Source organism: Acyrthosiphon pisum, chromosome X (genome assembly GCF_005508785.2).
Source record: "Acyrthosiphon pisum isolate AL4f chromosome X, pea_aphid_22Mar2018_4r6ur, whole genome shotgun sequence".
Taxonomy (NCBI): domain Eukaryota; kingdom Metazoa; phylum Arthropoda; class Insecta; order Hemiptera; family Aphididae; genus Acyrthosiphon; species Acyrthosiphon pisum.
Window position 1 is genome coordinate 121,563,092 of NC_042493.1, and position 8,006 is coordinate 121,571,097.

The window sequence follows — 8,006 nt, forward strand, 5'->3', positions numbered from 1 at the left end:
AACTCACAAAACCCAATATAACAACAAGTTTGGAGTTAATATCAATTTATTGGTGTAGATTTTAAATCTAATATAAATTATGATAATAAATTCAACTACATATGTTATTTAATATAAACAATAATGGTTGTTGTTTTAACCTAATTTGGTGGCCAATAAGACCAAAATAGATGAATAAGTTGAGAATAATTTGAGAATCACGATTAACAAACTATTGTGGTTGTCTCAACACCAAATCAACTTTAGTGGGAATATAACGTTCAAACGTGTATTAGATTAACTCAAATATTGGTGTTGAAACTACAACAGTTGTCTATGTGTTTTGCTCATGTTGGTCATGTGTAATACAAGTTGGCAGTAAACCAATATCTACAATTTTTTTTACTCAATTTTTAACAATTAGTACTAGTAAATTATCAGCTTTAACTCCGCTGCCAGTAAAAAAAATATCTGATAAAGGCATTTTCCAATTTTTGTAAATACCACGAATACTATAGGTACTAACGCATGAGAACCAAGTGTTTTAGTATCTACGTTCCATATATCACTTAATTCTTCAAACCTTTCTATTTCGTCTTAAATCTTGTAATATTCTAAAAATTTCATTATAGAAACTTCATCTAAGAGAAGAACAAATTTATTTTCATTGTATGCTAACGGCATAACGTGAATTTCTGAGCGTAAATTTGGTATGTTACGTGTTTGTAAGACGCAGACAACATATTACGCGGGTGTGGCGTCCTCTTAATGTGTAAGTATACTGTGCTTACTTAAAAAAAAAAAAAATCAATTAAATTATAATCTATTTATTTATTATAATAAATTATTATTTAAATTATTTAACTACTTAATTTATTTTTAATTTTATAAATTTGTTCAGGATCATAAATAATGTATAACTACAATATACTATATTTTAACAGTACTCCTTACAGTTAAAGGTAGACAGACTTGTGAGGAATCTTGTATTACATTTTAAAATCTAACTCAAAATTATTTCAGATTTTCATGATTTTTACAAATTTTATATCAGAACTAAATAGAATTTTTTTTTTTTTTTGTATTTGAATATTTCAATTTTCAAATACTTCTAAAAAGTAATTGGGTATTACTCAAATACTTAACTGTTTATGGTATTTAGGTGGTATTTTAAAGGTATTTGATTAATTAGTTAAGTACTTTTCAAAAGTATTTTTAATACAACACTGAATATTAGATAAATAGCAAGCGCCTATCAAGATTAATTTTAGGTATGACTTCACGTGCGTCCTACTTTGTTAATATTAACGACTTCATGACAACTAAACTGCTTCAGTTTATCGTATGAACTAATTAATCGAAATACGATTGTAAAAATATATATCATAAATATTATGATATTGTTAAACGGCCCAGATTATTATATTAGCATTTAAAGTTCAAAAATTGACAAAATATGTAAAAATCACGAAAATTAGCAAATTATTTTTAGTTAAGAATTCGTTAAAATTTTTCTTTTTAAATCTAAGATTTGAAAATGTAATACATATCTTTATAAAAAAAAAATGTCTACAAAAAAGTCAAATAAAATTTTTATGAGCGTTTAAAATTCATATTTTTACAACATTTGATATTCGCTCGATTTCCTTATTTAATTGTAATTAAAAAACGAATGACTGTAGATATTTTAAAATTTCACTGAATGTTAATATTTTCATTTTTTATACACCATCAAATTTTGAAAATATTTTGACTTTTTTTGAGCTGTTTACGGACATTGTAAGTTTTAAATTTTTTTTTTTCTATAAATATCAATAAAGTTTTATCTATTGGGCCAAAAAGTGTAAAAAAATAAAACAAAGCTCCTGATATATTGTTACAATAGCAGTTGAAAAATATTAAAAATACATAGGCACAATTTTTTTTTATAAGCATTTAAAGATCGAATTTGGACAAAATTTATCAAATTTAAGATTCAATAATTATTTTGTAGTTAAAAATTTATAAATTGGTCAACTTTTATATCTAAGGATTGAAAATTTAAAACAAGATTCCACGTAAGTAGTTAATTCTGTTACCAAAAAATCTAAAAACACATAAGCACAGTTTATTTTTATACTCATTTTAAGTTCAAATTTGGACGAAATTACATATTAAAATACCTAGGATAACTATTTTAGTTATTTTGTTGCGATTGTATAATATTATTCGTGGGTACATGAAACTTCTAAAGTATACTATTATATATCTATGATAGGTATCACGGTTTGTTGTTGATGTATAACGCGTTATAGGTAGCTAATGGATATTGTGATATGATTCATTTGGAATTTATTATAGGTCAATTTTTTTTTATAATACCATAGACTATAGAATATTATGTCTTATATACCTACCTAGACTGGTATACCGTCTCCGCTCAGAATCGTTTTTCTTATACAATGATATTATATCATTGAATTCAAATTTAATACCATCCATATATACAGTGACCCACTTGTAGTATACTGTACATCAGAGCGACATCCACTTACCCTCCTTTTTTACATTTGATTACACCAATTACAAGTGTTTATTCATGTCATAGAACGTGATATAGTTTTTCTTAATTTGTGAACATTTTGATTTTTGGCAATAGGTACCACGTTTTGGATTTTTGCCCTTTATTATTGATTTTGCCGTGCGAGAACTATTTTTTAGTGTTTTCCAAATTATCACCAATATACGGGACGTGTGTCGGGTACACGGTGTTATAACTTGTATAATCTCGGAATAACCCTATTCTGGTATCTGTATTGATAATTGATATACGATCGTAACGGACAGACCGGTGCCTTACTGCTATTGTTATTATTAATTCGGTATCTAACATTAAATTATTGGTATCTAAAAATTGTGGTAACAGCATACAATATTATTGCTATTTGCCAGAAAACAGCACGAAATTGTTATTATTATTTTGTACTCATATAGATAGTATTGTGATAATAGGTATTATAATATTTTATGTAAAATTACTAAATGAGTAAACTATTATTGAAAAAAACACGTCCGTTACACAACGAGATTTATCTATATATTTATGTAGATTTTCGTGATTTAAATCTTAGATACCAATTAGATCCTAATTTTTTTATTCATTTAGATAAGATGAAGGTACTTACCTAATTTGAATCTAGATAATTTATCTAGATATCACCGTACACAGATAATTTTCAAGCCCTCCCCCCCATTGAAAAATCCTGCATACGCCACTGGAATCTATAAACACTTTTTATGGGTATTACTACAGTATTTGTTCTACCTAGTAACCTACTTATATACTATCAACTAAAAATCAAAGTTAATATGTTTTTAATTATTGTTGTAATAACTTCATAAGGTTTTTTTAAAGGTCGTGCGTTAGGTATATACATGACGGTAGCACAAACGAGAGCAGGTACAGTGGCTGCTTGCAATTATTCTTACCAAAGTCGATAATTTTATAAGCGCACCGAATATTAATTATAACGAATATTATTATAATGATAACATAGAAATCTGTAAAAAATCATTAATCATCGAAATTATACGCGATCAGGGCCGGATTTGACGGGGGGCATTAAGGGCATATGCCCCGGGCCCCCAAGTTTTAGGGGCCACCGAGACTCGAATCAGAAATTAAAAAAAAAAAAAATTAAAAAAATAAAATTGCAATTTGGAACCCAAATTTTGGGTTCTCAAACTATATTAAAAAAAAAAAAAATATAGTTTTGAAAATAAAAATGAATTAGGTATAAAATATAAATTAAATTGTACTACAGTATACTACAGTCGTTGTTATTGCATTATCACGGTGACGTAAAGTTGCGGGTTATATAATTACATGTGTATGTTTATACGAGTATATATAAAAATCATAATGTAATCTGTCACAAATCATAATGTAAAATGTTGGAAAATTCAAGACGTCTATAATCGTTATCGGCTTATCGCTGTTTATAGCGTTTATGCCTTTATTGTGAATTATTTATTATTTTGTACATTCCACTTTTCGACTAAATCTCGTTACCTACTTCATTATGATCAACCAAGAATACTCATGAGCCTGTACTGTTCAATTGTTTAAGTAAGTAATATTTATAATAAATTTAAAATTAAATAATTTTAATAATCTATACGAAGTAGAAAATATTAAAATTAATTTATTATAATAATTAGAGAATGGATATTAAGGGGATCGGTGACGTGCAGTTATTTTAGTCAAAACATACCTATCTTTTGACAATTCTACCGATCGACCTAATAATGCAAAAATATTTCTGAAAACTGATTTGAATTTGTTATTATATCTAATTGAGAACGGTCAGTCCACTTTTCCCAATTTTACCACCTCCCCCAACAACAACTATAATTTAATTTGAATATTTTGAAATTTCTGAATTTGAATATTAATTATTCGGAATTCAGAATTTTTAAAATGTTGACTGACCGATCTCTAGTAGACATACATAATAACGCAATTTATAATATTCTATTTTCTATGTAAACACAATAGGTTAATGACTGTAATAATAATCTTAACTTTTAATTGACTATTTTCTTTATTAAAAATATAAATACAAATTTTTGGTACAGTTTATTAATATATATATATTTAATTAAATACATTTTAGCCATAGATTATATTTTTTTATTAATAAAATAAATAATATATTACTGTATGACTTGTTCAATTTATTTAACATAAATAGTTATTTTTAGTTGTAACTATAGTCTATAAATATATTTTACGCATGAAATAAGTTTAGGTAGGTATGCAATTTTTGCTATGGATCATTTAGAGCCCCAAAATATTTTTGCCCTGGGCCCCATAATGTTTAAATCCGGCCCTGTACGCGATTATCGATGTCAAATAATAACCAGCTAAATAAAGAGTGATCCATTTAACTCAATCTCTAGGTGGGTATATTAATCTTACCTAAAAATATTATCATGGATCAATTTACTGAAATTTTAAAGCAACAGAGTAAAATGTATAATAGGTATTGTGAAAGTAAAATTTGCCATGTCGCGGGTGTGGTGTTCTCAATAGTAAGATACCTACTTCTTTAAATACTTAAATCTAGTCGATAATTTATGGAAGGGGGTGGACAAAGAACCGGAGAAGTTGCTCTACTGAATAATATATAGACTTTTTATTCAATATATAGATTTATCTTATTAAATATATAGATTCTTTATTAAGTATTTTTTTTCTATTTATTTTCTGCAGACATTTAGCACTTAATTCGTACAAATTCGCACGCCTAGTTTGAAAATTCGCACGACCTTCCTAGAAAAATACTTAATAAAGAATCTATACCTTAGAATCTTTTTGTTGAATAATATAGATTCTTTTATCAAATATAGATTTTTATTTTTTATAAATTGTTAATTAAAAATTAATAATTTTTTATTGATTACAGGCATTCTACTAAGGCTTTTTTTTATAGATTTTTTATACAATCAATTTTTTTTTTTTTTTTTTAAATTGGAATATTTCTTATTCAATATAGGTTTTACTTAAATCTAATCGGTAATTTCTGAAAGTGAGTGGGCAAAGAACCGGAGAAGTTGCTCTGCTGAATAGTACCCACGTAGGTCATCAAGAGTCGAGTGTACCTCGTCATTCAGTAGGCCACTGTATTTGATACCTATATTATGTTAAATTTGTAGCTATGCAGCCAGAGGACTGTAAGACCGTAATAATTTAAAATCGAAATCATAGGCACTAATATGATAGTTTATTTTTATTATACATTATAATATGTATATTGTATAGTAACTATTATTATATAGGTATAGTGTATAATGTATATGCCTACCGTGTTATTGAAAGTATTCAATTTGCATCCACCGTTTCCGTAAAAGTAAAAAAGGTTTGATATTCGTATCTATTAAATTTAATAAATTACCTATCTGGTTTTTAAAATGTACCTACCAATCATACGTCGACTAATTTTAAAGCCAGAGAAGATAAAATAAATGTTTTTTATGTTTAACATCATATTATGTTAAAATTATTTTTTTAATCGTTTAAAACAAAATAATTAATGTATTATGTATAATTTATTTTTGTGTAAATACGCTCTACTTACAAAAAAAAAATCAAGTAATTTATAATCTATTAATTATTTAAGTATTATTATTTAAATATTTAATTTATTTAAATAATTTTATAAATTTGTTTAAGATCGAAAATGTATTTATAGTACCTAACACAAATTGTAATAAATAGGAGTTGCCGGGTAGGTATTGACAAATTATAAGTTATATGCTCATAAATTATATTTTTCTGTTTTAAACTACTGTTTTTATATTGTTTAAATCATTTGTTTTAAAAACGGATGGAACCATGTCCAGTAGAGTATTTATTCTATATGTGGTATGTCCTACATCTGTAAAATTTATAACATTATGGTGTACATCGAACGATGACCGTTTTTCCACAAAATGTATAACGATTATATTATAACATACCTATGGCATCAACAAAATATGATTTATTACTGTACTGCTACATAGCGTCTTATGGCAACCGAAATTTCCGATACTTTAAGTAAAAGAACTTTCGCTATGCAGTACTAAATCGAAATCGCAAATAATTATATACCCCCCGAGGTGGAACTCATAACTTTATGTGCATACAATATAAAAATATACTATTACGCAATTACCGCAGTATTATATGCACGGCTCCTTTTCGGTGTATAAACCATACGTCGACCTGCAAAAGAAAATCGTTTTTATAAATGACTATATTTTACACAAAATTATTATGGGCTAAATATGCATAAAATATATGAAATAAAAAATTAAAATAAAATAAACATAAAATATGCACTGAAAACGAACATTTTCGACTAGTGTGCCATTATTTTTATATTTATCCGTAAATTAACAAGTTCTCATCGAAAGATTAGATCTCTTATTTAGTTGATACGAAATCGTAATTCAAAAACGAAAAATCGCAGATTCTCTCTCTAGGATGGATTTGGCCACTGGACTACAGTGCGATTTCACTGAGAACCGATGTCGTAATATAATCTTCAATTAATTTTCCTAAAAAATAATCCTATGAGGTTTGCCACTTTTCCCGTAGTCATTCTAAATTGTATAATATAGCAGCGCTATCTAACTAGGAATTTGAGCAGCTGTCAGGGCCGGTTCTTCGCGCACGCGTTTAAGTTAAAAACGATTAGGCGGCAGTAGATGGCGCTGCCGTTATCGAATCATTGATTTATAGACATTACAGCATTAAGGGCGTCGTCGGAACAGGTGTATTTTTTTTTTAGTACAAAACCATGTCTTACAAGAAAAACTCTCACGGCCTGTAGAATAGTTGGATTGTGTACATTTTTATTTATTTAAAAGAAGAGAACATTTTGCAAGTAGGATCAAATTCCTATTTTCAAAATTATTATTTTAGAAGCTATATAATATGCATTTGAATAATGCACAATATTTGTTATTTTTAAAACGTATTTCTCTACCACTATCTAAAGAAAATGAAAAATTCAGCCTTTGATCCGACCTGAAAAATGTTCTCTTCTTATAAATAAAAAAATTTAACGAAATCCGACTACGGACTATTCTACAGGCATTTCGTTGATATAATACACCGTATCAACATCGCCTAAATATGTATCGAGCTGTAGATTAGTGCACAAGTATTATAATTAAGGTAAAAACTAAAATAAAAAAGGTGGGTAAGTGGATGTCGCTCGGTTACAAGTGGGACACTGTATAATGGATAGAATTAAATTTGAATTCAATGATATAATATCACAGTATAAGAAAAACGATTCTGAGCGGAGACGGTTTGTCAGTCTAGGTATTAGACATACCTATTATAGGTATACTTATCTATAGTATTAAAAAAAAAATGACCTATACATTTTAATAGGTATCAATAATAAATTCCAAATTAATCATATCAAAATATCCATCTGGTAACGCGTTATACATCAACAACAAACAGTGTTACTATCATAGATATATAATAG